Raw genomic sequence first — 6,908 nt, forward strand, 5'->3', positions numbered from 1 at the left:
GAAGTCATGAGACTGTCATCACTGATTCAATCCTCTGCGTAAAGAAAGACCCCGCTGTTCTTCTGAGTAGCGCTTACCTCAGACGAGGATGACATAGACATGCCAGTGCAATCAGCAGGTTCAGGCTTCTTCCAATCAGATGAAACCTTCGTGCACAAACACACAATGCTTATCACACCACGCTCTGAGCAAACTGAAAAAAACAGTCACATGTCTGAGGTGAATTCTTTTTGTTAAAGGACACATGCATGAGTGTAGGAAGGTCTAATCCCTAGAGGTGTCAGAATTAATCGATTCATCGACAACAAATCGAATATAATTTTTAACAAAAAATGGTCCAAATTTTCTGATTTCAGGCTCTCAAAAGTAATAATCCTCCAATTTCTCGAGCCCTCCATGAAAGTAGACTGATTTATTTTTTGTTCAATCAAAATAAGACATTTACAAATATATGCTTTTACTTTGAAAAACAATCCGACTCGTGTAATTTTGCATAACTGTTTAGTTGGTTTTCAATCACTAAATAAAATCAAATAATCCAAAACATAAATACACTTTTCCGCAAATGAAATTGTATCCGATTATTTGAGCCATCGATCAATCGAATAATCGATTCTAAAAATATTAGCTCGCCACCGCCCTACCAATAACATATACATGGTATATAGGTCAGCGGAGTCTCAGTTGCTGTGAGGTAGTGGCTATTCTTAAAGCAGACAACTCTAAGGTTTCTATTGCCTGTCATTACTCAGTTTTGTTGGAGTTGGACTGTGCTACCTACTTCAGATTCAGACTTGCAGTTGTTTTATGGTTCTATTTTGTTTTGTATTAATCCCAGACTGATTTATGTCACATTTAAAGTGACATTTTGCAGATAAAAAATACACTTTCCTTGTTTGCTATTTCTTACGTGTTGTATATGCCCACAAAACACGAATTTTGATTTTGTTTCCACTTTGGATTCTGTTGGCTAGTGCAGTTGTAGCTACCTCATGTTATAGCCGATGTTTTTATGTCATGAGGAAATTGTGCCACTAAAAATCCGCAAGCCCCAGGCAATAGTTTTCCTTTTAGTGCAACTCATCATTCAGCTACATGTAGTGTGTACCCACAGACGTTTGGCAGTTCTTAGGACTGAATAATTCAGTAAGCACAGAGCAGGCCGAGCTCTGAGGACAGGCTGACCAGACAGAGAGTAATAGCTTTAGCATAAACAACACCTCCAAACTTGCACTGTTCCAATAATTGTCTGACAAGGGGAGGGAGGGGCGGTTGCCCAGACACTGCATAGCTTGCTGAAAGAAGGCCCCAGAAATAGTCTGAATCAGCAAAGATCAATGGTGAAACTAACTCCTGGCTAACCACGTGGTCCTTTAGCGGCGGCTCCTTGCACGCTGAGCATGGAAAATAAGATGCTTGTTATCCAATGGAAAGTCAGATCTTTTCCCATTTTCCTTGGAGCGCGCCACTATTAGCATGAAGGCAGCGCCTGTGCAAGACAAAGAATAACAATGTAAAACAGCCTGAAGACACCATCTGATGTCTTAAAGAAAAAGCTGGATTTTTTTTTTTTTTTTCTACTGGCAAATGTTGAACTTTAATCTTCATAACGGTTGTGCATTAAACCCCAATTCTCATCAAACCCGATTGGTTTGAAAATGACATTCAGATATCATCTTTACGAAATAAAAGGCAAACCTCTTCTTCTTCCTGTAGCGACTCGAAACTGAAAGGATGAGGGAGGGATAAGCAGCCATCCTCTACTACATTAAGGGATCATGCTGCTCCCTGAAAATGAGTATTGATCCTCTTAGGTGCAGGATCGTTTAGGAGATTAATGTGAGAAGTGGTTGAGCTCCATAGTGCTCCACCAGGACCAGGGGATCAGCTCAGCGGGACAGCCGAGCCACGGGTGACAGAGGTGCAATTGTGCAATAGCGTGGCGAGGGTGGAGAGCAATTCGTTCCTGTACATCCGCACTAAAGTACTGCCTCCATCTGCGCTATCAGTTAAGAGCATCAGCTGGATGCGCAGGTTAAGAGGTAAGGTGAGAAGGTCAGAGCACGTCAAATAGAAAACAACGGGTCTGAAGAGAGAAAACGAAACGGCTACGGGCGAGATGGACGGAATGAAGAGCAAGGTGAGGAAGAGAGGAAACGAGAGTAGAAAAGAGGAACAGAAAGTGCACAAAGGAGGACGGCGGAAAAGGTACACCCTGCGCTACTCCAAATCGAGAATAGGAACGAGAAGCTGCGGCGGTGATAGAGCGACACAGAACAGACTAAACTGCTTAATCTCTCCCTGGAGACGACGGCGAAATGTGAGGTTCTCCTCTTCTGCTTTTCCACAGACCACCACCCCAACACAACACCGCGGCACTCTGCTCAGCTGCACTCCAGGCTGTTATCCCGCGAAAAGCCACAAACCTAAAGTGCACAAGTGGAGCCTACTCTGCAATTGATACAAGTGAAAGGTTCACTTTTAGCCTAGCGGTGAACTGCAAGGCCACGCTGCACAAAATGAGTTGTGAGAATGATTTTTTTTTTTTTTCCTCCATAAAAACACTCATCTAATAATCCTACTTGCAGCAAATAAACAGATCCTGTTGCAGGCCTGAAAATTTTCTCATGTATCACCCTCCGGGGGGGTGCAGCAGTCCTTGGGGGAAACTCTTAAAACAAATATTAGTTCAAGTATTCAGCTGCAGTTGAATGCGTGCTGTCAGAATGCAAAATCCAACAATGCAATGTTTTTAGGATGAGATGTCAAATCTGATCTTTTTTTACACTCCCTTAACAAGCCAGCAAATTTTCACCACACTTCCGCTTTCCTCCTGTATTTTGTTTTGTTTTGTTTTTGTTCTCAAGACAGGAAGTTTCTGACACAAAGGTTGAAGTCAGCCACACCCCCAAATAGAATTTGGGAGAAGAACAGTGAATTTAAAATCATGCATTTTGACACCGAAGAAGTCCATAGCCTGATTGCATAGTTCTGAAAATGTGGGTGGCCACACAACTTGGAGTTTCTGACCCGCGGGTGAATGTAACGCTGCCTGTCTGCATTGCGGTCCAAGATATATACTTGTTTTGGCTAGGAGGATGTGTGTGTGTGTGTTATCCTAACACACAGAACACAACTGCAATGGCCCAGAAAGCCTTACCCCAGTCATGTTTTATGGCTGTCAATTGTAGAAAGCCCAGCTCACGTTTATATTGTATTCATTGGAGCGCTTTTTACATTGCAGCGATCATGTGTGCTCTGTGCACATCAAACAAAACATAAAACTCCAACGTGTTTTTTCTGGATGTATCGCACACTGGAAATCAAATTATTGGTGTGAGCTGTTCTCTACACTGGTATTGTTGTTTAATCCCACTAATTCGTTTTTGTGTATAAATAATTGCATTAGCTCAACGCTAACATACAAAAGGAAACACCACAGACAAGCTAACAGAAATGAACTTCGATGATCTTACCGTAGTTTCCATCACTTTGCAAAGTGTGGTTCAACCTTGTTTATAGGTGTAAGTTTAAGACTGAATCTGAGAAACGTGTAGGCGGTTTATGTTTTCTTATGTCTCCGTTTGTGAGAGGGGCTGAATGCGAATAGCAAACACCTACTCTTTTCCCACATGTCCTCGTAGTACATCAAAACATTTGTCCACAGTCTATGCATGAATAGGGGCGAAGTGAACATTCAAAATAGCAGGCAATTACTATGGGGCGTCCCTTTACTCAACCTTTGCATATTAAAGCCTTCTTGTCAAACAGATTGTCTTCGCTGTTCTGAGCAGCCTGCACAGTGAAACAATTTTCATTAAGGGACAACCGCATGGACCTTAAGCTGTAATTTCATAGCCCAGTGTCCCTGTGACCACTTCAGGGTCCAACGGTGGCCACCCGCACCTTTACAACAGCCGGTTAGAGGTGCTGAAAAGTTGACAGACTGCTAGTAAGTTTTAGGCGTGAAAAGGGAGTCCCAAAATGAAACTCCAGTCCAGGAAATGACTGCAATAATAACATTTAAGCTTTGGAAATGAAAAATGTGGGACGCTCATCATTTGTACAGGTGAGAGGACGTTCTCAGTTTAAACACATTTTAATCATAATAATAATAACCATAATCCTTGAACATGGGGTATTTAAAAAAACATGATGGACTTCTAGCAACTGCTTTAAAGTGGAAGCCAACTCCATTTTTTTTTTTTTTTTACAATGTTCTATACAATATTATGTTATATGTGATCCCACTAGTCTAAACACAGCATTCTGATTAATATTGTTTTTTTTTTTAAGATTAGTAAAGCAGAGAAATTCACCCGTTTTTATCCAGATCACAACCAATCACGGCTCAGCTTCAGAAAACTGTTGAGCCGTGATTGGTTGTGACATGTGATGTCATTTTCAGGCGACAGCAAGTAGCAAAATGGCCGCCCCCCAAGATAGATGAAAACAGGTCGATTTTTCCCGTTTAATTAACATTCCACACATGAAACATTGATCACAACACTGTGTTTTAACAAGTTGGGCTGCACAGAACATTATAACAAAGAAAAAAATTTAGGTGGACTTCCTTTTTAAATTGCAGGCGGTATCTCGTGCAAGATTTTCAAAGGCAAATCCCAACTAACAAATTCCATCCCCCCAAAAAAAACACTCATCATCTCATAGGTATTAAAGCCTGTCAGCTAAAAAGAGTCCAAAATGGCAATCAACTTAAGCCTCACGTTGTGGACCATGAGCAAGAATGCTCATGCTTATTCAATGTGTCCACTGAGGTGTGCAGACACTTCATTTAATATTTCCATAAGGTTGCATACGAGGGAACGTGAGGCACGCCGGTAATAGGAAAGTCATGAATTCCGTGCCAATGGCAAAAAAGGTACGCTTGAAACATCCCTCACATGAGTAGCAGTTTTCAACTCGACAGTGGACACATACATAATTAAGCCAAGTAAAGATATGCATTTTTCATCCCCAAAACATCAAAACACCTCAACGTCTCTCCTAATGAGCAAGGTACATCACTTTTATCCGCTGAGCGGGTCAATGAGACTGCCTCACCTAGAAAAAAATATTGGAAGAGGAAAGAAAAGAAATAAATGGATCCACATGCGCAACATATTTTAAAGTTTAATCAAGCAGTCATCCTCGGGGGGGAGTTCGGTGTTTTTGCTCTGAACTTTGTTAATAAGATTAGATTTGTATAATATTAGTGTCACTCCAATCTACTTCTACTCATGCAAATCACATAATTTATGTATTCAGGTGAATTATCATGGATAAACCTTTATTAATTTAACTATCCAGAGGAATCTGGAATGCACCTTGCCTGGCGGCCATTCAAGTATAGCAACAACAATAATATTGTGAACGAACTGCAATACTTATGTCTATGAGGCATATGAGGATGTTCAGTATAGCTGAGGCTAGCGCTGCTAGTTTAGCACCATCTATGAGAACATTACATCAATGCGGCTCCCTACACACCTTCGTAGATGGGAATTAACCTGACACAGCTTAAAACGCCTTACTGAATGTTGGTCGATAATGTCATTATCCTAAAGCAATTCTTAATTCTATTTGGACCTGAGCTAAAGATCCTTTTATTGATCACAAAGTCAGATGACATGACTACTTTTTCTATGCTGAAGACCTCAATGTGCTTCTGTGGCCCATACAGCCAAGCGCTACTGATGGCTTGGAATATAATTTGAAATGCTTTTACGTCTCTTTCACAATGATACTCGGAGGATTTAATCGAGAGTTACAGTTAGCCGCTCGACAAATGCTGGCAAGTGATAGCTGTGTCGTTCATCAAGGCTTACAGAAAAAAGCTATTTCATATCCTATTTAGAGAGATGAGAAATATTGATATGAGTCACACGGCATTATCAGTATGAAACAGAGGCAACCAAGCCTTTTTTTTCTTCTCAATCCTTCACTCTACTACCTCCTCGTTATGAGTGAGTGTATACAAAGAATAAAAAAAAGACCTTTAAGTTGAATAAATGCATGTTTTCTCTTTCTGACCGTTTGTCATCAACACGTGCAAACAAAGTGACATAGTCTGAGAGCACCTGTCACAGACGATCGTCTGTAAGCCGTGACAAGTGGTTAACAGAAGGAGACGTGTGTAGCCCCAGGTGACTCAAACTGCAAAACTAACAACAACATGCTTCGCTGCCCAAAGACCGCAGTGTGAAACACTAGCAAAAAAGGGTGTGCGTAAATGTGCGCGGACCATCATGTGTACCTAAATGTCTTTTTATGGCTTCATTAGATGTCAAGAAAAAGTCATCATTGATGCTATGTGTCATTTATTGTACTTACTTGAATTATTGAAGCATAATTTAAATACTGCGCACAGCAATCATAGCAATAAATATATAGCATATAATAAGAAAATATATTGTACTTTGCTATTTATGGGCATTCCAACTGGATCCATTTTTTTTATCACTTGAAGATACGCTGACTTAACTGCGGTTAGATTTCCACTGATTGTCTCAATTTCAGTTCTCGTGACATAATTTGATATCATGAAAAAGTAAAGATGAAAAAAAAACTTTATAGTCGTAGGTGTGATTGTGAATACGAATAAAGTAGTTGGTTTGACTGTGCCCTGTGATTGCTAATTGTTGATTTGCGTACCAATTACACCAGACATGGCCACATTACTATTATTATATGAAAAATGGAAACCATAGTCAATAATTTAGCATTATCATTTACAGTTGACCCCTGCATAGCTGCGGTTTGATGTATTTTTCAAAATTTGTAAAATATTTCAGCATATTTGTTTGTTTGTTTGTTTGTTTGTTTGTTTAGATCTGGCGTTCGTGTTTCTTTCCAAAGCATTAATTGGGTTTGACATGTATTTATTTATTTCCACACCCAAATGATCA

The sequence above is a fragment of the Syngnathus acus genome, chromosome 20, assembly GCF_901709675.1.
Source record: "Syngnathus acus chromosome 20, fSynAcu1.2, whole genome shotgun sequence".
Taxonomy (NCBI): domain Eukaryota; kingdom Metazoa; phylum Chordata; class Actinopteri; order Syngnathiformes; family Syngnathidae; genus Syngnathus; species Syngnathus acus.